At 41.9% G+C, this 21,067-nt stretch overlaps 2 long non-coding RNA genes across 2 annotated transcripts in view; one reads left to right on the top strand and one right to left on the bottom strand.

The window, feature by feature from the left end:
• Positions 1–211: 211 nt before the first annotated feature.
• Positions 212–21,067, top strand: part of LOC142468503 (uncharacterized) — a 54,134-nt gene continuing 33,278 nt past the window's right edge. Inside the window, exons 1-2 of the long non-coding RNA XR_012788673.1 lie at positions 212–811; positions 932–997. This is a non-coding gene — a long non-coding RNA (uncharacterized LOC142468503). The remainder of the gene's footprint in view (positions 812–931; positions 998–21,067) is intronic.
• LOC142468312 (uncharacterized) overlaps positions 13,538–21,067 on the bottom strand; it is a 36,549-nt gene continuing 29,019 nt past the window's right edge. Inside the window, exon 3 of the long non-coding RNA XR_012788625.1 lies at positions 13,538–13,816. This is a non-coding gene — a long non-coding RNA (uncharacterized LOC142468312). The remainder of the gene's footprint in view (positions 13,817–21,067) is intronic.

The following is a 21,067-nucleotide window of genomic DNA, read 5'->3' as shown; positions in this document are numbered from 1 at the left end:
GCAGGGGTGCTCAACTCCAGTCCTCAAGCCTGCCTAAAAGGTCAGGTTTTCAGGATATCCCTGCTTCAGCACAGGTGGCTCAATCCATCCCTGTTTCACTACAGGTGCCTCAATCAGTCCCTGCTTCAGCACAGGAGGCTCAATCAGAGGCTGTCTCTGATTGAGCCTCTGATAGAGCCACCTGTGCTGAAACTGGGATATCCTGAAAACCTTGATCTGTTGGAGGGGGGTGGGGAAGGGGCTTGAGGACTGGAGTTGAGCCCCCCTGTTCTAGGGAACAAGTCAAAAACAATTGTGTCTAAACGAAGAAGTCCCCCAGCGGGGGATCCAACACTACACCGCTGCAGCCTCATAAGATGCTATCTTATTTGATCTTGTTTAGGCTATTAAATCGGTCATCGCAAAACTGACTGCAGCCAGCAACATAACAAGCCAAGAGATTGCATGAACGGCTTCCTTCACTTTCCCTCTGTACACATGATTATCTTTAGGACCCAGAGGGGAGTTTAGCGTGCGCTGCCCATGCTCTACTTGCACTCTCACTGTGCTGCTTGCTATGTTAGAATAAAAAGTGTGCAACGAGCCTCTGCCACCCTGTGTGTATTGCACGAGCCTCCTCTGCCACCCTGTGTGTATTGCACGAGCCTCCTCTGCCACCCTGTGTGTATTGCACGAGCCTCCTCTGCCACCCTGTGTGCATTGCACGAGCCTCCTCTGCCACCCTGTGTGCATTGCACGCGCCTCTGGGTTGTAGTTGTAAGAATTGAAATCATCACAGGAAAAGAAAAAACCAATGGACCTTTTGAACCAGGTAAGTGAAAGTGTTTGATGCGGCGGCGTGTGGGGAAGATGGTACCATGTGTGTGCTGGGCAGAAAGAAAGTGTCAGTAATGGTGTTGAACATACTGTGTTGTTTGTTTCCCCCCTGCAGCTGGGAGGATCTGGGTCTTTTCGCACAGTGAAAGAGCCTCTTGCTTTTCTTCGGGTCTTGGAATGGGTAAGTTTGCGATTACAATAGTCCCCTTCCTTCCGCACAAAGCTACCTTTGCATTCCCACAATATGCTTTTACCTATTGCTATTAATCCAGGTGACGTTTTGAGTGAAGGGAAGAGCAGTTAAGCTGTGGTTATACACTTGCTTTCTGTAATTGTCAACAGCATACAGTACGGTGCATCTAACTATAATTTATGGGAAAATGCATGGGTGTGAAGATGCAGTACGATATATCTGCATTTTAATGGCTAGAAGAACAATGTTTACTATGTATATATGTCTTTATATAGTGCCATTAATGTACATAGCGCTTCACAGCAGTAATACACGTGACAATCATATAAATAACAAATAGTACAAATAACAGATTATGGGAAGAAGTGCTTCAGACATAAAAGTAACATTGTAGAAGAGGAGTCCCTGCTCCGAAGAGCTCACAATCTAATCCAAAATGTAAGGAAGACTGATAGCTGACATTTGAACTATATATGATTTAGATGCCCTTACTCTGGTTTTCCCATTGTTCAAGCGCGTTAGAAAGTGTGAATGATGCACAGTGGTTTATTTAACACCAAAATAGCTGGTGATTTTTGAAGTGGGTTAAGTTGGTTTCCTACTGTACAAGCTTGTTCAAAGCTGAGATAAAGCAGGTCATTTCTGGAGTCATATATTTTATGTACACAAAACCAGCATGCAGATGCCACCAGCACCACGACCCCACAACGGTGACATTGTGTCAGCCCATTCGGTTCCAGAGGTACCAGTTTTCCATTGCAGAGCAATATGTTGCAGGCCTCACTGACTGTGAAGGGTTCACGTTCGGATTACTGCCACGCCGAGCAAAACCGCTCCGCGTCTTCGAGATCACGGGAGGAATATAGGAGCGGTGACCGACTGGCTCTAACATGCCAGGTTATGTATTACGAAGCAGGAATAGATGGAGCGTAGCATCAAACTACGGCGCAGAACCGCATCCTCTCATGTTGGATGATCCAATTCTGACCCTGGTTTAACCCTCTGTCCTCATTTAGTGAGATTGCTGTTCGCCTGCAGACGTGTCATTTCTGCCATGGTGCTAATTCTAGGTCATTGTCACCAAAGCCTGTGAACTTTTATTGTGACGCTCTGCTGTTGACTTGGCATTTTCTTCTTCTTCTTCTTCTTCTTCTTCTGTCCTTGTTATGGTGATTGCACGGCGCTTCGATCACAGCAGAGCAAAGAAGGGACATAATTGGTTGGCTGAACAATGTCTCTGTTTATTTTTCTGATCGTTATTCATGTTGAAATCTGCAGGTCAGGTGACACCCATTGCCAGTAGGGATGCAGAACCGCAGAGAACCCATCAGAACGGAAAGTTCAGAGCACGTCATATGGCATTAATCAGATTTTCTTAGCAATGAGTGTATTAGATATAGTGCTTCTTCTGCATTGCCAGGCTTAGGTTTTTATCTCAAAATATATTAATAGCGATGGAACAATTTTATTTGAATACTGAAAATAATATACTTTTTTTTTTTTTTTACATAAATCAGCACAACTAGCCCACATTGCAGTTTGTAATGTAATTTATAATTTGTTGACAAGCCCTAACTATATGTCCACGGCTTGTGTAATAATAATGATTTAAACCACGGAATTCTAGCAGTAGGTAACAAAACTGGTCACATTTAAAGACAATAGACTTTAGCATCAAGCTGAGGTTTTCTTTCTAGGGGTTTAAAAAAACAAAAACAAATATATATATAAATGTAAATACAACTGTATGCCATACAACTGTATGTATGTATATATATATGTGTTTTATATACTGTGTGTGTGTGTGTGCGTGTGTGCGTGTGTGCGTGTGTGCGTGTGTGTGTGTGTGTGTGTGTGTGTGTTTTAGGAAAACAAGAGGTGGTGAAGTGTTCCATTTAGCAATATACACTTTATTTGTTTCATTGTCTCATAATACTTTATATATTTTATTTTTGGGAAGAAAATGAGAGCAATGTTCTGACTTTACATTACCACATGTTTTTTCATAGCTGGCTGGCTTTATACAGCATGTTTTACATGTCACAGAAATTTTGCATTGAGATTGCTGACATTTAGTTTGGAAATATAAACACATGATTATGACTGTAGTAAGGGTAAACACTTTCACTCGTGTTTTCAGTTTGTTTCTAAAATAGTTTGTGGGGTTTTTTTTTGTGGTTTTGACAAAAGTTGATTTGTTTGGTTTTGGTTATGCATTTTTACCACATTATGGAAAAAAAATTAAAATAAGCAGGAAAGTCCTAAAATAGCATAAGAAAGCTGAAAAAAATGCTTAAAATAAATAAAAAAAATCATACAAACAATTGGGAAACTAAAATAATATAACCGAAAGACTTAATAGTTTAAAAAGGTATGGCAAGGAACACCCCAAGTTTAGAGATGGGCACGTGACTTTGTGTTCTGGTTTTGTTTCTAAATACATTTTGGGTTTTGATTTTGCTTCTAAATTTTTTTAGGGGTTTTGGTTATGTATCTGGTTTTGGACTGTAAAGTTCTAGCATGTTCTGCTTTCACGCACTGAGGCTTGTCTATCTCTAGAATATATTCAATCAGAAATTTAGCAAATAGCCCAAATACCTTCATTTCTAAAAAGCATCCAAGATAATAAAAGTTTGTTTTAATGGAAATGCAACATAAATCAAAACATGCTTGAAGAGCAAATATGTTTCATCCCATATACAATAAGTGTAGCCTTTCTAGACACAATTAATTTGTAAACTGGATTACACTATCCAACTGTACTACACAATGTAGTGATTAACAATAAATGTTCACACAACAACGCCTTACTATATTTGGATTTTAATAAAGTATACATACGGTAGATAGTGGTTTATTCCCTGTGCATCGAGGTTTAATCACTTACAAGCATTATTGTTTTTTTAACGGCCATGTAAATGAATGGCCGGTAATGGGTGATAATGTCTAGCCCTCTTTAGTGAATAAACCGCTTAGAATCTAATGTCTTCTTCACAAATGAAATGACTAATTGTAGCTTAATAAATAGCACTGTGTTTCTGTTTGGTCATACAGTCACCCTGCGACTCGGAGTGACAGATCTGTCAGCTCCATGGCTCAATCACTAGTATAACACTACACAAGAGCCGGACATAGGTTAGGTGAAGATGTGGACAACCACTTCCATCCTACACCCTGCAGAATATTTCCAGGCTTTGGATTATGCCTCAATTTGAGCCACCAGGCACACATTATATGTAAGTTGCTTTAAAATATGAACGCACGTTTTGTGTACTTATCCATGTTGTTAAGCCTACAAGAAAAGTGAAATATGAATGTGATGGCTCATTAAGAAGATGCTTTGTAAACACAAAATGTATTCTATATATTGTGGCGGTTGCCAGGGTAACAGAACAATTCAAGCAAGCAGCCGACTAATAGAAACTGCCAAATTTACAACTGATCTTAAAACGGCAATTCCACTTTATTTATTTTTTTAAAGGATGAAATTCAGGGGGGTCCCCAGAACTCAACCACCCTATTTTCAGCTCTGAGGCCTCCTACCCATTCTTACAACACCTTCTATTAAAGGTACCGGGTTACTTCCTAGTATTTAAATCACCCGGATAGTGTGGGCCAATAGGAAGCCGATACACCTCCCTATTAGCCAGCGTGATGCGGGAGGTTTATTCAGCCATTTTGTTTCCCCCGGAAGGGACTAAATGTCGGTACGTATCTCAGCAACCAGCGGGGGCCCTCGAAGCTGAAAATAGTGGTTACCTTGAGCTCAACCACGCTGTTTCCCACCTGTTAAAAAAAAGGAGGGGTCAAAAAATATGCGCAGCCAGGATTGCTGCTTCTAATGTGCCTCAATGTATTTAATTTGTACATAATTATACCTCCCACGTTTTCAGTGAGTCACAGTTTACAAAAATACAAGTTTCTATGAAAACTGAGAATGAAATGGTTATTTATAGCTGACATGAAAAGGGGCGTGTGATTGTATATGAAGAGTGGGCACACTCACTGGGGTTTTCAATCTCAAAGATTTTCATGTGTTGCCGGAACTAGTTACATTTTTAAATGATGGATAAAATGCAAAATATACGGGAAAATGCTAAAAGAACAGTAGTATGCTGAGGGGAATGTATAAAATAAGCAGAAACGCATAGAAGCAATTCAGTAACCAAAATAACTTTACTTTGGGACCAAAATATTACACAGAGTTGACCACTGCGAGACGAAAAATGTAAACAGCGTATAACGGGTTACCGGTCAATGCCAGGCAGTACAATGTACACCAGTCTTTAAAGCAACAATCTCCTTTTTTAATATCCTGTAGCAAGGGGATGAAATGCTAAAGACTGTATAGAGATGAAGGGGTTAATGCTTGGGTAGGCAATGTGATCACCCTCAAGGGTCGCGTGGAATGTGTGTAGATAATTGGAGCCTGAGGGGTTATTCTGCAGCTGATTATTTTCAACTCCGAGGAGCCCCCAGTTGCCAAGATAATTACCGGCTTAGATTTAAATCTCCTTCCTGACTTTCAGGCTTCCTATTGGACGATAATGGTGACCATGTTGTTGTCTCTGTGAGGGTGCACCGGCACCTCAAATGGTCATTATGTCAAGGGACCTAAAAAAAATGGTAATCTCCCCATATACAGCTCAACCCCCTTATAACGCCGTGCTTGGGTTCCAAAGGATCACATCGCGTTATAAGCGGATCGCGTTAGAAATAATGTACATTTGTATGCAACGTACAGTAAAGTATTTAAGATACCAATAATCGTGTTGTAAAGTATTCATAAATACGAAAATTGGGAGCCACGCTTGCATCGCGTTATAAGCGGATTCGCGTTGTAACGGATCGTGTTACAGTATAACAGGGTTTAGCTGTATTCATCACCCAAAGTAACAGTTGACGAGAATGCTTTATGGAAACCTTTCAGCCAGAACTTGCATTCTGTATCACGCTAACAGTGACGTCTAGAATGGAAAAATATCACAAGTGAGAAGCTTGATAATGACTAATATAAACAACTCCAACCATTTATTGGGAGAAAGCAAATCATGAATAAACCCCAATAGGATAATCTTTTATACAGCGTATATTAAACATTAAATAAAACATATACTGTATTACCTACAACTGAATGACACAACTATTATTTCGCAGATAACATTTAATACATGCGGTACAAAAAAAAATGTAGGCAAAATTGTGATATGTATTCAAAGTATATGATTACTTATACAGTATATTATAATCTGTTCTAACATTTGGATGTTCGTGGAGCTGCTAGATTGAACTCCTGAATAAATGACACTGCATGGACTTCATGGAGACATCCCACCACATTTTATGCAAGAAGACACAGGCTGTAAACGTCCTCCTCTTCCTTGAGGTATTTCCCTCTTTACCTGCCCCTTATTGTACTGTATTGGAGGTTGGAGGACTGCTTTGACTTACAATGTATGGCCACAAGTAGTCATTTTTGGTTTTATGATCAGTACAAAAAAACGAAGTGAGCTTCCTTATGCCAGGACAGAAATACCATCCAATTAAAATGAGACAATGTAGGGGGAGGTCAGAAAAACCCCAAGTATTATGATGAAGTGGTGTGTATTAATTATGTATGGCGAACTTACTGAGTGAAAGGAGAGAGCTAGGCCTTTTTATCTCAATTTGAAAAGCTTCTAATTAAATATATCCTAAAACAACGAAACAAATATTAATAAGTTGGAGGCATTTCATGACCGTGTGTTAAACTCCTTTAATCGCCAATATATTTGTGGCTGCATATTTAAAGATTATAGTGCTAATATTTGTATCAGGCTAAGATGTCATACAACAACTACAAAACTATATAGATCAGGCAGCACAAACAAACACTTGTGGTAAAAATGGACCAAATGCTCACTTTTGTTTGTTGTGTAATGTTCAGGCTCTTAATAAGTAAATCCCCAAATCTCTCTTGATGTTGGCTGGGCCGTGGTGTTTTGATCAGGGTGGAAATGAAAAGCCAATGGAAAATTTCAACGTACTAATTATCGCATCTAAATGTACGGGAATTACTCAAAGAAGGCTGGCTTCTCTAGGGAGGATTAATCTTTGTATGCTCTATTTCAGAAGTCTTCTACAAAAAATTAAAAGCTTATCACCTAGGAAACATATGGTCTTAATCAGCACAGGTTTGGCACATGCTTAGTTTGTTGTAAAGAGAAAAAAAAATACTTTAGCTAGTCTCTTGGTCCTTTCAATATTTTCTTTAGCATTTGAAAAGTACTGTTGTTCTCGTGTGAAGCAAAATTATTCGACGCTGTTATGTGAATGTGAATGACACATTTACCATCGGAATAAGGACGTCATCATTTAGATGCCAAGTTTCTTGGTCAGGGGCTGCCAACTCCAGTTTTCAAGGGCCATCAACAGGTCAGGTGTTCAGGATATCCCTGCTTCAGCACAGGTGGCTCAATCAGTGGCTCAGTCGTTGATTGAGCCACCTGTGCTGAAGCAGGGATATCCTGAACACCTGACCTGTTGGTGGCCCTTGAGGACTGGGTTGGCCGCCCCTGTTCTTGGTCACTGTGATAACATGACCATGCATGATGAGTAGATGGATGAATGCCATGCCCCGGTGACCTGCATGTGACCACTAGCTGGACAAGGTGGCTGCAGGGGCAAACAATATTTATCATATGTTTTGCACCGATTAGTAATTTGCATTTACTGTAGCTCAGCTTTCTCATGTACAACATCATCTCAACCATTATCCTAGATTATGTATGTATGCAAATTGTGGCATATATGCTTTTGACATTTTACACTAACATTCAAGAATCTGTCGGCCAAACAAAGGACTAATTGGAAGTTGACGTGTTCTGCCTGTGTTGAGGCTTCAAGACCAGTTATCATCATGAGTTGCTAGTCATCATGGGACCTCCAGTAACACTGGCCATACAGAAAGTGCTTTATTTTAGGCCGAGCATGGGGGAATATTCATTGCTATGCTTACTTGGAACTAGATCAATTTGAAATGGTAACATATGACGTGTGTAATGATACCTGTGTTAGAACATACTTCTTACATAGGGCAATTCTAGAGGTGCAATTCCAAAATATAACTTCTGCCTGCGGCAAATAGTTCTCAGTTACAGACCATTCAAGTCAATAGTCCGTACGGTGTCCTCCGGAACAGGAAGTGTCTTATTAAATGGCACCCCTAGGTAAATATGGGCATCAATGTTTTCACTTTTTAGCAGTCTGAATATTACATCCAAGATACCAAAGATGCCAATCAAGGTCCATTCCCTACAGCCTCGCTAGCATCAGGATTAGAGATTTGGAACAAGAGAATCTTCCATAAAGAAAATAAGAACAGTGTGAACAGGACTGTCCTGAATCCATTTTTCAACCCCCCCCCCCCTTTTTGTTTCTGAAGGAAGGACTGGTATTCTCTTTGATATCTTTGCGCCAGGACTTTATTGTTTGATTGAATATTACGTGGCAGAACCCGCGTGGGAATCTCAGTTAGAATAAAGTTGGCCACCTACAACTAAGAAAACTGGTGAATTTCCCCAAGTAGATTCCTGTTAACGCCTTCAGTGTCAGAGGGTTCTGCCAGCTCCGTGGCCACGGACCCTCACTGATGGATCACGAGCGATCTGAGCGATCACGTGATCCCTTCGGAGTTCTAGTCGCTGGACCGGAAGCGATGGGGACTGGGCGGGTCCTTCTCTTCAGTGTAGTTCATGATCTGCGTTCCACGGGAGGTGCCGATCGCGGACAGCCCCTAGAAAACGAGTGAATGGACATGGCGTAGCGTGTATGTCATTAAGGGCCTTTGGGGTGGTACTTTTCATGGGGTATGCTATATGTTATTAGAGCACTGAAGGGGTTAAACGACAGTACAGCATGTATACTGAGATATTTGTACTGTGCCTGACATTATAGCTGCTAATTCTCTTACTACTAAAATTTGCAGTAACGTTAGTTTTTTGTTAAAAAAAAAAATCGCCCCAGATTAATTCAATTAAAAAAAATTTAAACAAGGGTGATTCTTACTGTCTGTATGTTATGTCACTGTCTTTGAAGTGGGTGAATCAGTTTCAAACCCCAGTGTCAGCGCCTTGGTACCTTGGGCAAGTCACTTCATCTCCCTGTGCTTCAAGCACCAACATTAGATTGTAAGCTCTATGGGGCAGGGACTCATGGTTAGGGTTGCCAGGTGACTTCTCCAAAAATACTGGATACAGCGGTAAAAGGTGCGACGCGCTCAACACACACACCCCTCTCACCGCTCCATGCTGTTTCCACCTCTCCTTGACTGCACCCCCAGGCTTCTGGCGCCTCCTCCTGATTGGTGCATTACCCAGCAGCAGCCAATCAGGATGGCGGAAGCTGCCCAGTCCCCTAGCATCAGCCCTGCTCTGTCCCGGCATTCAGAAAATCCCGCAGCCCCCCAACCGGTCAGGTCACTATGTCCAGAGAGGTAATACCGGACACATACATGTCCAGTATTACCTCTCATTTCTTACAGGACAGTGTCCAATTACAGGACAGTCTGGTTCAATACTGGACACCTGGCAACCCTACTCATGCTGCTTGCCAAATTCTATGTACAGCACTGTGTACAAAGTCGATCTCACTGTGTGCGAAGCAAACTGCCATCTCCAATGCTGATAAACATGCAGTTTGTGGTATGTGGGGTTTATGCCGAAATGAAGATTAGTAATACCAAACACACCCATAACAAAGCAACATCGTTCTTGCTTTTCATTGGACGTTTACCGTTTTTGTTTGTGCAGAGATGGGTGTAACACATTTAACATGATTGACTCCTGCTATTTTGCTGTGGTAAATGAATTGTACCTGCCCCATTTATCTCAGTTGAAGTGAGAAAGCCTTGGAGAACCATGCATTGATGGGACAGTGTAACACGGCGTATGGACAGCTGCAGTTCTGTGTGAGTGCTGTAACACATAATGGGATCTTCTCAATGCTTGATCGCTGACTGAATGCAACACAGTCTCTAGTCAGGGGTAGCCAAGTCCAGTCAACAAGAGCTACCAACAGGTCAGGGTTTCAGGATATAGCGCTGCTTCAGCACAGGTCGAAGAATGAGCCACTGATTGAGCCATCTGTGCTGAAGCAGGGATATCCATAAACCCTGATCTATTGGTGGCCCTTCAGGACTGGAGTTGGTCAATCAATGACCGAGCCACGTGTGCTGAAGCAGGGATATCCTGAAAAACTAACCTGTTGGTAGCTCTTGACGACTGGAGTTGACTGTCCTGCGTCTAAGTGAATTACTTCTGTGAAGGCATGGCAAGTCAAATTAGCAATCTTTATCAAATGTTATTATTATTTCTTATATTATTATTATTATATTATGATATGTACGATGTTTTGTGCCAATAGTGCTCCATTTTGTCTCTTTTTCACGCAACAAAATCCTCCACGTTTGAGGTGACATTAACCTTTCCTAACTACAATATGCGCTAGTCCAGGGGCGGCCAACTCCAGTTCACAAGAGCCACCAACAGGCCAGGGATGAGGTATATCCCTGCTTCAGCACAGGTGGCTCTGTCATAATGACTGCGCCACTGATTGAGCCACCTGTGCTGAAGCAGGGATATCCCTAATACCTGGCCTGATGGTGGCCCTTGCGGACTGAAGTTGACAGCCCCTGCTCTAGTCCCAGATACAGAAAGCCAAAATGCAGCATTTGTACCAACGCATATTTACTTTGTATCGAACCATCTGCTCCAAAGTGTCAATACAAAGTTCATACGTTACCTAATTGTGATTGGAAACATAATGCATGTAGTTATTTTTGCAGTGAATCCTCATTAAGGAATATAGGTCATGAATAGGGATTCCTGTTTTGGTTTTTAACCAACAAACACTGGAAAAACATCACTGACTTGTCATCTTTCACTTCCGGTTAAAACGGATAAAAATTGGGAATGAAGCATCATGTGCTACTGAATCCCACCTCTCGTGGTACAGTCACAGATAGGAGACAGCGGGAGAATGGAATCTGAAGCAAAGTGCACAGGTGAACACTGATATCCAATGTGCCTTGTCTTACCACTGTTAAGTCTGATACAAATGAAAACAAAATGAAACAACCTCCACTGATTTCACACCACAAAAAATCAAACCAAAAACCGGAATCCCTAATTATGAAGTATAATATTTCCTTTACTGAAACATTAATCTAATCATTGCTTTGCAAGTGGTCATAGTCCCCTCCAGCAATGATAGTTATTATCTGGTTATTATAAATCCCTTACATAAAAAAAAATGAGTGTATCACATTGATCCGACCATCCAAACTCCACAGAGGGTCGGGCTCCGTTTCCCCGAGACCCCGCGATCTTACAAAGTCCCACACATGAGAGGGCAAAGTCCAGCTCAAAAAATTTAACAAGGGGCCACATCCAACTTGCAGTCGGCGTCCTCGCGGAGTTTGGACTGCAGCTTCCGCGTCCGTCATAACGGGCGTCACGTCGCTGCGTATGACCTCAGCGCATGTGAGTGTATTGTGTTTTACATATAAATTGTATTATGTTATACTAATTTTGTCTTTGTTGTTTCTCTTTTGCGCCCCTTTTTTGTATAATAAATCCCTGTCTTATATTGATTTATGTTACAGGATTTAATCATTGCTTAATTACATGACCTAACATTAGTTGAGTAGAGTATACATTATTTGCTATTCAATCTATATCTCTGTAGGAAACTAGTACAACAGGCAGGAGAGAGTTCCACGTGGAAAGTGATCTCCTGCAAATGCATACAAAGAGATGCAACTGAAAAAGGAGTTTAGTCGAATTAAGTGTATTGCGAAACAATAGGTAAACTGATATGAATGAAATGAAAGTGTGTAGAAGTCGGATGGCTGGTCATGTAGAAACTAGCAAAAAAGACAGGAGGCACCTGCAGTAAAGCTGGAACAGCACGATCAGACAGCCCTGCCCCCTCTCTCCACCACTTCATAAGGGAGGCTAAGGCGTGTAATATAGTGCGCGTGCGTCAATAATAATTGGCTGTGTTAGCCAGACGTTTCTATACTAGGGACGCGGGCACGCACGGCTGTCAGCGGTGGAGCGGCAGACCAGGGAAAGTACAAGAGAATTGTATGTTTGCGCTGTCGCCGCACCATGTGATGCTATGAACCACTCATAGCCACGCCCCCTAGCCACGCGCGTTACCGCTTACCCTCTACACACGAAACGCCCATGCCACATGCACGCGCAACGCCGTGCCCGCACACGCATCAGCGCGCACTATAATACAAGCCTAAGGCTGAGTCCCTGGTGGCCATGGCGGTGCACACAAAGTACAGCCCTCTATGGGGCAGGCCCCAGTCGGCGTGTGTGTGCCCGCGCACAAACCGCGATGCGCGACTGCCTGTGCCAAAAGACAAGATTTTTGTCTTTTGGGGCAGCGGCCGAGCTGCGGCCACGTCACGCAGCAGTTCAGCCAATAAGGGCAAACCAGCCATGTGACGTCATGGCCGCACCCCTGCCATGCCCCACCTTCCCACCCTCCCTCCCCACCCCGTAGGATCTCCTGCTCTTCACTGGAAGCGCAACCGCAGACCACAGGTCGTGGCTGAAATGGGAGCACGCAACGCCAGGCGCTCCAACGAGCGCGTGCACGCAGTGCCTGGGGCCGTAGCCTAAGGGTTCTATGTTTTAAGGCTAATTTGGGGAGTGTGCTCAGACAAGAACTTACTGTATAAGGGGGTGGTTACATGGGGAAGGCCTCTTACCTCGTGGACTTCCAGTTAAAGTGGCCTTCCCTTCCTCCCTCATTTTTTTTATTGTCCGTTTTTACTCTTTTGCATAACAAATATCTGTAGGAGTATGAAAAATGTTCAAACAAAAAAGGGGAGTTTGAAGTAGTGTGTAATTTATCACAGCGTGGCGGAGTTGGCTTGCTAGACTGGGCCCATTTATTTGGTGTGTTAAACAGTTGGTATACCATGGGTCACCCCCATTAGGTATTACTCGGTTTGAGGAGTGTTCCCCTTTACAAATAATACACCTGCTGGTCTACAATTCCGGCAGCAGTGGGGATCACGATCTTCGGAAATGTGGTGGGCTCAATTCCCCTGATGTGCCTGCGTCGCATGGTCATCTGATTGATATAATGTAATATAGCTGTGGCCTTGTTTCCCCAAGGAGGTGTTGTGTGATTATTTGATTTGAATAGAGGGGTGGGGGCTCTTGGGTCTGCACAAGTCAAGCCTTTTTAATTCACGGACATGTTGGAAGACTTACAAATACACTTACTGCAAAGAAGGTACGGTAATAATGGGCTGAATAATGGCCCCCAAATATCTTCTGTGTATAAATAATATAAAAGGGTTAACTGAAAGAAAATGAAATAACAGCTCAGAGATACTGTATAAAGGGCAATGTTGCAACTAATTTAGTTGATACATAGTTACCCTGAAATGTTAAGCCCAGATGAGGCTATACTCGTGGGACAAAGAAATCTACCACTGGAAATTGCAGGAGCAAAATGCACAGGATTTATTAAGCATGGTCACAGTGAAAAGCGAAAAGATAATGAAAGTAAGTATTGTTGTAGTATCGTATTTAACCTGTTAAAGAAGAAATCAGTGCTTCTCAGTATTTTTTTGTTTTGTTTAAATTATTGGAGCAGGGGACCTGCGGTCTTTGGATCTCCAAGCACCCAGCGGATCCCAAGATATTTGCTTCTAGATTCCACAATAGTGTCAGCCTTCACTACGCCATCAGATGATGATGTCACCTTTTTCTGTTGGTGAACCCGCCTGCCATTCTGATTCTGAAATCAGAATACAAGCAAGTTGTTAAAAACGTAGACTTTTTGGAAATTCCGTGGCCCCTGGAACTCAGAGGATCAGCTCCGGGGGACACCCTATGGAGTGTAAGGGAAAACATTAATTTGCAGGGATTGGTGGTATCATACGAGATGGGTCAACAATACATTGCTATTGTTTGCATGTTCCTAATTATAGCCATATTACAAGAATAGAACACCAGTAAACCTTTCTCTGAAACACAAGAGTGGTTGAATGTGATTATATTCAGTGGTATATTTTAAATTCCATTTTATTACATACGTACATAGTAGATGGGGTTGAAAAAAAAGACATGTATCCGTCAAGTTTAACCTATGATACATTTAGACGACAGATACTTATCCTATATTTCTATTTACAGTATTTTGATCCAGAGGAAGGCAAAAAAAAAAAAAAACAATGAAACATCATCCAATGATGTCTCATAATGAGACAAATAAATTCCTTCTTCAAACCAAATATTGGCAATCAGATTACTCACTGGATCAACATCCTTCCCATGTTTACTTATTTGGTATATCCCTGTATACCTTTCCTTTCTAAAAAAAAAAGTCCAACTTTTTTTAACATATCTATTGTATCTGCCATCACAGTCTCCATGGGTAATGAATGTCACATTGTAACTGCCCTTACTGTAAATAACTTATTAAGTGAACCACATTTGTTTGGAAAAGGATCTCTCACTTTCTGTTCATATCACATTCAGGTCTTTCAAGACTTCTACAGAAGTTGATGGTTCAGTAATTTCCTAAATGTGGGTTACTGAAAATAGAATTTCAGCTGTTATATTCACTCCTTGGCTACAGTATCCTTTTTGTGCTATATCTATTCACAGCAAGAGCTTTGTCATGTCACTTAATTATACACCGAAGACATTAATTAATACAATTAGCATAAGGCATGCAGCTACATAAAATGAGAAAGATTGCCCCATCTGATTGCAAATATTTATTGCCTACTTCAAAGGAATCTTGGAAATCAGATTTGGTTTGCAATTAACTTCACACATAGTCATTTTACGAAAGGAAAGAAGTCATAATGAAGTCCTACACATTCAGACATATGTTTGCGAAAGATACATGTGTGGCCTATCTAGGTTTTTACAGGGGGCTGTAGAGGGAGTTGTACATTTTGAGCTGTTTCTATTTATACTAATCTAATAAATGTAGGATTTCAATGGCACTCATTGTGGGACTGAAATATGTTTTTTTTTTTGCCATAATTAGCTAATAGAATGTTATTTTTGATTGAATTGCTGTTATCTTTCGCCACTGTGGACCACTTCTTCTTATTAACCTATTTTTTTTTCTTTTAAATGACTAAAATATGTGGCAGATGTAATTGTTGACCGTCTGCATTCCAACACTAGTATGATAATATCAGCCTTACATCTCCATATTTCATACGTTCAGAAATAATACACTTCTTTTAACCTTGTTTATAACCATATCTACCCATGTACTACTATTGTAGTACTGTATGTGTTACATTACAATGCAGATACCTGTGACACTGAAAGGCTTCATCATAAAATAGCAACATGCGTTCCATGTGTTAGTTCTAGTGTCTGTATTGCCTGTTGCTCAGTTTGTCCGGCTAAAAAGTGTATTTTTGGTTGAGTTTTCCCTTTTCTGAACGCAGAGACTTGCACGTTCAGCAGGTGCAATGTATTTAAATGCACTAAGACATTCAATTATCCCGCAATTATACTGGAATGATGGAGCACGTACTTGACATTACAGCCAGCAGACCATTAGGCAAACCAATACCTACCAATTAGGTTCTTTGGTGGTCAAAAATAACTGTTAATCTGTCTAATATTTTTCCACTCTGTATGAAAAAGAGAAACAAACTGTGCAACCGTCTTATTTCACTCTCCTCATTTATCACCTTTGTTTTAATGTGGCCAGGCTGTTCTGCTTAAAGAAACACCTTTAGTTGCACAGATAGTCCGAGGCCGAGGCCCCGCTGCCTCAGTCAGCGCGCCCGCATTGCATGCAGGCGGCGTGCTGAGAGACAATTGACCCCTACCTGCGGTCTGTAGGGAGCTGGAGCGGGGGGGGGCGTGGTTTGAGCGGAGGGTCCGCCCCCCCCCCCGTCGGTCCGTCCCCCCACACACACACAACACACACACTTCCCCCTGTCTCCCTCCCGTAGCTCCTTCCCTGCTCCCCTCCTTACCTCCTCGCGTCGCCAGGATAATTCCAATATTAAGTATTGCAGGGGTGGCCAAGTCCAGTCCTCAAGGGCCACCAACAGGTCAGGTTTTCAGGATATCCCTGCTTCAGCACAGGTTGCTCAATCAGTGGCTCAGTGTAATGACTGAGCCACTGATGGAGCCACCTTTGAAGCAGGGATATCCTGAAAACCTGACCTGTTGGTGGCCCTTGAGGACTGGACTTGGCCACCCCTGCAATACTTTATATTGGAATTATTGGATTTTAGTATTTTTGTTAATGAATATGCAGTGGCCAAAGAAAACCCGGTAAGAGAATACAGAGGCGCATTTGGAGAATCTAACGTACTACAGAAAGGGTTTGCAATCAACAGAAAGCTGGTTTCAGGCACATTATACTCTTGTCTCATCAGTATACATCAAGCATCCTTGGTGTCATGCTCAGAGACCTGCCTGCTGGTGTTTCCAGGAAGTCTTCTTTAACTGCAGTTATAATATAATCACCTCTGACTGTAACAAACACATTTCTCCTATTTTAAGCTGTGCGCTGTTCACAGTTATCTGTGTGACTCTGAGCTTTTCCACTCCCCCTGTGCAGTATATTTGTCAAGATATATATTAGTCACATTTCAGTTCCTTATGGTTTGGTGGGTTTGAATCCTTGATACGATTTAATCAGTTTATGCTTTGATAAAAAAACGGTGGCCCCTCTTTATTTCCCTAGAAGTATTAATATGTAGATAGATACTTGGGAGGGGGGCCTGAATCCCCCCCCTCCCCTGTGTAATGATTTGGGTAATCAGCCGGCAAGGAGCCTAGCTGAGGTCAGACAACGCAGAGCGACACACACACTTAGAATAACAATACTTTATGTTTGCAAGACACAAAAAACACCATAAGGGCCCCTCAAAATAGGAGGACACTGGAAAACACTTAGTACAACAGATATTGATAGTACTGAGGTAAACCGCTGCACAATTGTCCCACAGTGTGTCTTACTCGGTTGGTGCCGGCACAGTGTTGGAGCCCATGTGGAGTATACTTGTGTTTATTGGTGCAGTCCTGTTACTTCGCAAAGAGTGTGGTTAGCTGTGTTATGATGTAAAAGAATACTGCAGGGAAGTAGGGGTGCACCCCACGGATGTGATTCCACGGGACCTACTCACTGCTTTGCGACCCTCTGCTGACGTGAGTCCCCTTTACACAGTGGGGAAATTCCAGCTGCCTCCATGACGCCCTGCTCTGCTACACACTGTATCTCTCTTGCCAGGGGCAGACACACCCTCTCTCTTGCACAGGTGGCTCAAAACAGTGGCTCAGTCAACGACTGAGCAACCTGTGCTGAAGCAGGGATATCCTGAAACTCTGACCTGTTGGTGGCCATTGAGCACTGGAGTTGGCCACCCCTACCTTGGTGAGTTTGCTGCTATGCTGTAACTGTGCTATGTTGGGTAGAGCCTGTGTAGTGGTTCAGCGTGTCGGGGGAAGGTTGGAGCATCTTCCTACCAGGAAGGAAGTGCCTGTGCTTCCCAGCAGAGCATTTAGTCAGTGACTTCTTTATGAAGATATATATTGTCCTGTGATGGTCTTACAGACTATGTCATATCATCTTAAATGGCCCAGCAATGTATTACAGGCTCTTTTAGCATTGATTTGGTTCTGACTCATTTTTACTCGACTATCCTATTTGGCTTCAGTAATTATTCATGAATAATAAGGATATTAAAGATGACTGCTTATGCCTGGAGATAGTTCTGTCTTTTCATTTCTGTTTTTTTTTAATTGCTTCTTTTTTTTTTTTTTTTTTTTGCATGATGAAAAACAGTTACTCCATTTTAGGGATGCCTGGTTATAATATATTATATTTCCCTTTTATTAACAAGCATAATATGTTCATCCCTATGAGCACTGAAATCTTCTTAATGACATTATGCACCGTTCATAAAAAAAAAAATTGGAAACGTCATCCTTATCGAATATTTCTTTTAAATTCGTACACGTATACGTTGCTCAAATTGATTGATTTTCAAAGTGAATGAGTCCATAATATGCTCAAAACAGAAGCATGATTCAAAGATCAACATTTCAGGGGAATGTTTGTATATCTTTAATTGTATAGGGCCATCCGTGCACATCGCGATTCACAGCGATAATAAATCCACGTGACAAAACCACATGAGGCATAACGGGAATAAGCGCTACAGACATAAGAGTAAACATTAGAAATAGGAGTCCCTGCCTGAAGAGCTTACAGTCTAATTGTTATGTAGGGAGAACCTACAGACACAGTAAGAGTGTCCACGTGTCTTTCTATTCATCAGGAAACATTTTAGAATCAGAAGTGCGAATCTAGCGAATGTACAATATTTCCTAATGAAGGGGAAATGTTGATACCTGAAACGTTTATCACGATGGATATAAATGGTGCAATTTGTCAAAAATTGTGATGAAAGAATACTGATTTGGAGATAGGGAGCCATAAATAATTCTGCGCTGAGACTTTCTTGGAAATGGATGGAACTAGGCAAAGATAAGCTATGAAACAAAAAGAATCTCTAAACTTGATGGGAAAATAAGATTAAAAAAAAGAAACCCTACACAAAACTGATTACTGACATGAAGGCGCAGGGCGTTAGAATATGCAAATGGTTTTACCAAGTATTAAAAGACTGGAGACAGCCATCTGATCTCAGACGCGCTATTAGAGAGGGTTGGGGTTCCCTACAATGCATCTGATCTCAGACGCGCTATTAGAGAGGGTTGGGGTTCCTTACAATGCATCTGATCTCAGAAGCGCTATTAGAGAGGGTTGGGGGTCCTTACAATGCATCTGATCTCAGACACGCTATTAGAGAGGGTTGGGGTTCTGCAGAATGTCACAATATGGTTATAGGGTTCCTTAACAAAAAAAAGATTGAAAACCATTGGTCTGATGTCTAGGAGAGTGGGAGACCTCTCGTACTGCCTCATTCTCATAGTCTGACATAGAATAATGTCAGTGACAACATCACTAGTGAAAAGTAATTTTTCGCTCTATATAATTTATTTGAAAATTAGATTTACAGATGTCAGTATGATCATTATTATTATTTAATAATAATAATAATAAAAATGTATATATATGTGTATATATACACATAAATGCCGGGGGACCGCGTGAGGCCTCTGTAAATTCCCTTACCTTGGCTTCCAGCGACGCATCTTCATGGCAACAAATGACACTGCGGGTTCACGTGACGTCGCGTTGTCATGGCAATGTGACGTCACATGACCCTGCGACGTCATTTAATGCTGGAGCCAAGGTAAGGGGAGGGTGGGTGCGAGCAGGATGGGAGAGCATGCATGGGGGCGCAGGGGGGGAGTTTGCGCAGCCTTACCCCTAGACGAACCTTCAGCCTTGTGTGTCCCTCTCTGGTCTATGCTGCTGCCTTCTTTGCTTCGCCCACCCCAGGCTCCTGACAGCTGCGCCTGATTGGCTGCTGCTGGGTAATGCAGCCAATCAGGCTGGAGGAAATTGCCCCGCCCTGGTCTCTCCCTGCACGGGGAGTAATCCCCCACCGTTTGTCCTGTGCCGGTAACTGAACCACCTCTGGTGTTTCTGCAGTATGCCGTAAACTTTTTTATACCGAGCCTGACACTAGCTTTCTAGGGCAATACAGCATGTGCGTGCAGCCATTTTTTGCTCCCTCCCCACACCCATGGATATAGACCATGGGTGGTTAACTCCAGTCCTCAAGGGCCACCAACAGGGCAGGTTTTCAGGAAATCCCTGCTTCAGCACAGGTGGCTCATTCAGTGGCTGTCAAAGACTGGGCCACTGATTGAGCCACCTGTGCTGAATTTGGGAAATCCGTAAACCCTGATCTGTTGGTGGCCCTCGAGGACTGGAGTTGGTCAGGCGAAGACTGAGCCACTGATTGAGCCACCTATGCTGAAGCAGGGAAATCCGTAAACCCTGATCTGTTGGTGGACAGGAGTTGGCCACCCTAGATATTGAAGCATATTTCTGGACACCCATACACACGCATAAACGTTTATATATCTAATTACATAGAAATTGTCTTTCCTTTTACCTCTCCCTCCCCGTCTTTCTCTCACTCTGTGACACAGGTTCATTACACAGCCTAATTAATAAGATTGCTTGTGTTCTCACTACGTTTATGGGAACAATTAAAGGTATGATTGCATTTATTAGTTCAAACATAAATTATATACAAGCACACTGCTGATGCTAGTTAACAAAGAAGCATTATTAGCATGTACATACTAACACGAAAACACTTTCTAGGTAAATATCCCTTCTGTGTCAGATAACAAATCATGTTTGAATGAAATGCAACTCACTTTTTTAACCTTTATTTATTCCATTGCCATGTTATACCTTTATGTACTAACTAGGGCAGGCCCTAATGTAAAGCAATGCTAACCAAGCAATGGCACCTTTACCCAAATACATGAATTGTTTTTTATTGGCAGAAGCAAAAATGAAAAACGTTTAATTGTCTGAAATAATATTGAGGAAGTTCAACTCAAAACATACTGGACACCTAACAAGCTCCTATTGAACCCCCAAAATAACCACAACATATATATAAGCATATGAGTGTCACAAAGGAGCGCCACTGAGCATGGCAATATATATTTAAAACCAGAGACAGAACATAAAACACAGACAGAGCTCAGTTTTAGCGCATCCAGTGAAACTCATACACGGTACAGTGCCTAAATATATATGTATAAATATCTATTAAGTAAAATGGTCTTTTAGTGTGACATTTTTGGCCAAAATTGTTGTAAGCCCCTGAGCCAACTGCACAGCAGACAACATTTCAGGGGTCCCTAACACTAATATAAATTCTTAATAACCTGTGTAAATAACAGGAAGAATGATTTATAATAAATCTGTCAATATTTGTTGCAAAGTTCAACTCATACTGTTTAATGTACAGTATAGAGCAGGGGTTGGCGACTCCAGCCCTCAAAAGCCACCAACAGGCTATGTTTTCAGGATATCCCTGCTTCAGCACAGGTGGCTCAG

This window comes from Ascaphus truei, chromosome 17 (assembly GCF_040206685.1).
Source record: "Ascaphus truei isolate aAscTru1 chromosome 17, aAscTru1.hap1, whole genome shotgun sequence".
NCBI classification, from domain to species: domain Eukaryota; kingdom Metazoa; phylum Chordata; class Amphibia; order Anura; family Ascaphidae; genus Ascaphus; species Ascaphus truei.
Note: the sequence above shows the minus strand (reverse complement) of the source record. Positions and strands in the feature narration are given on the sequence as shown.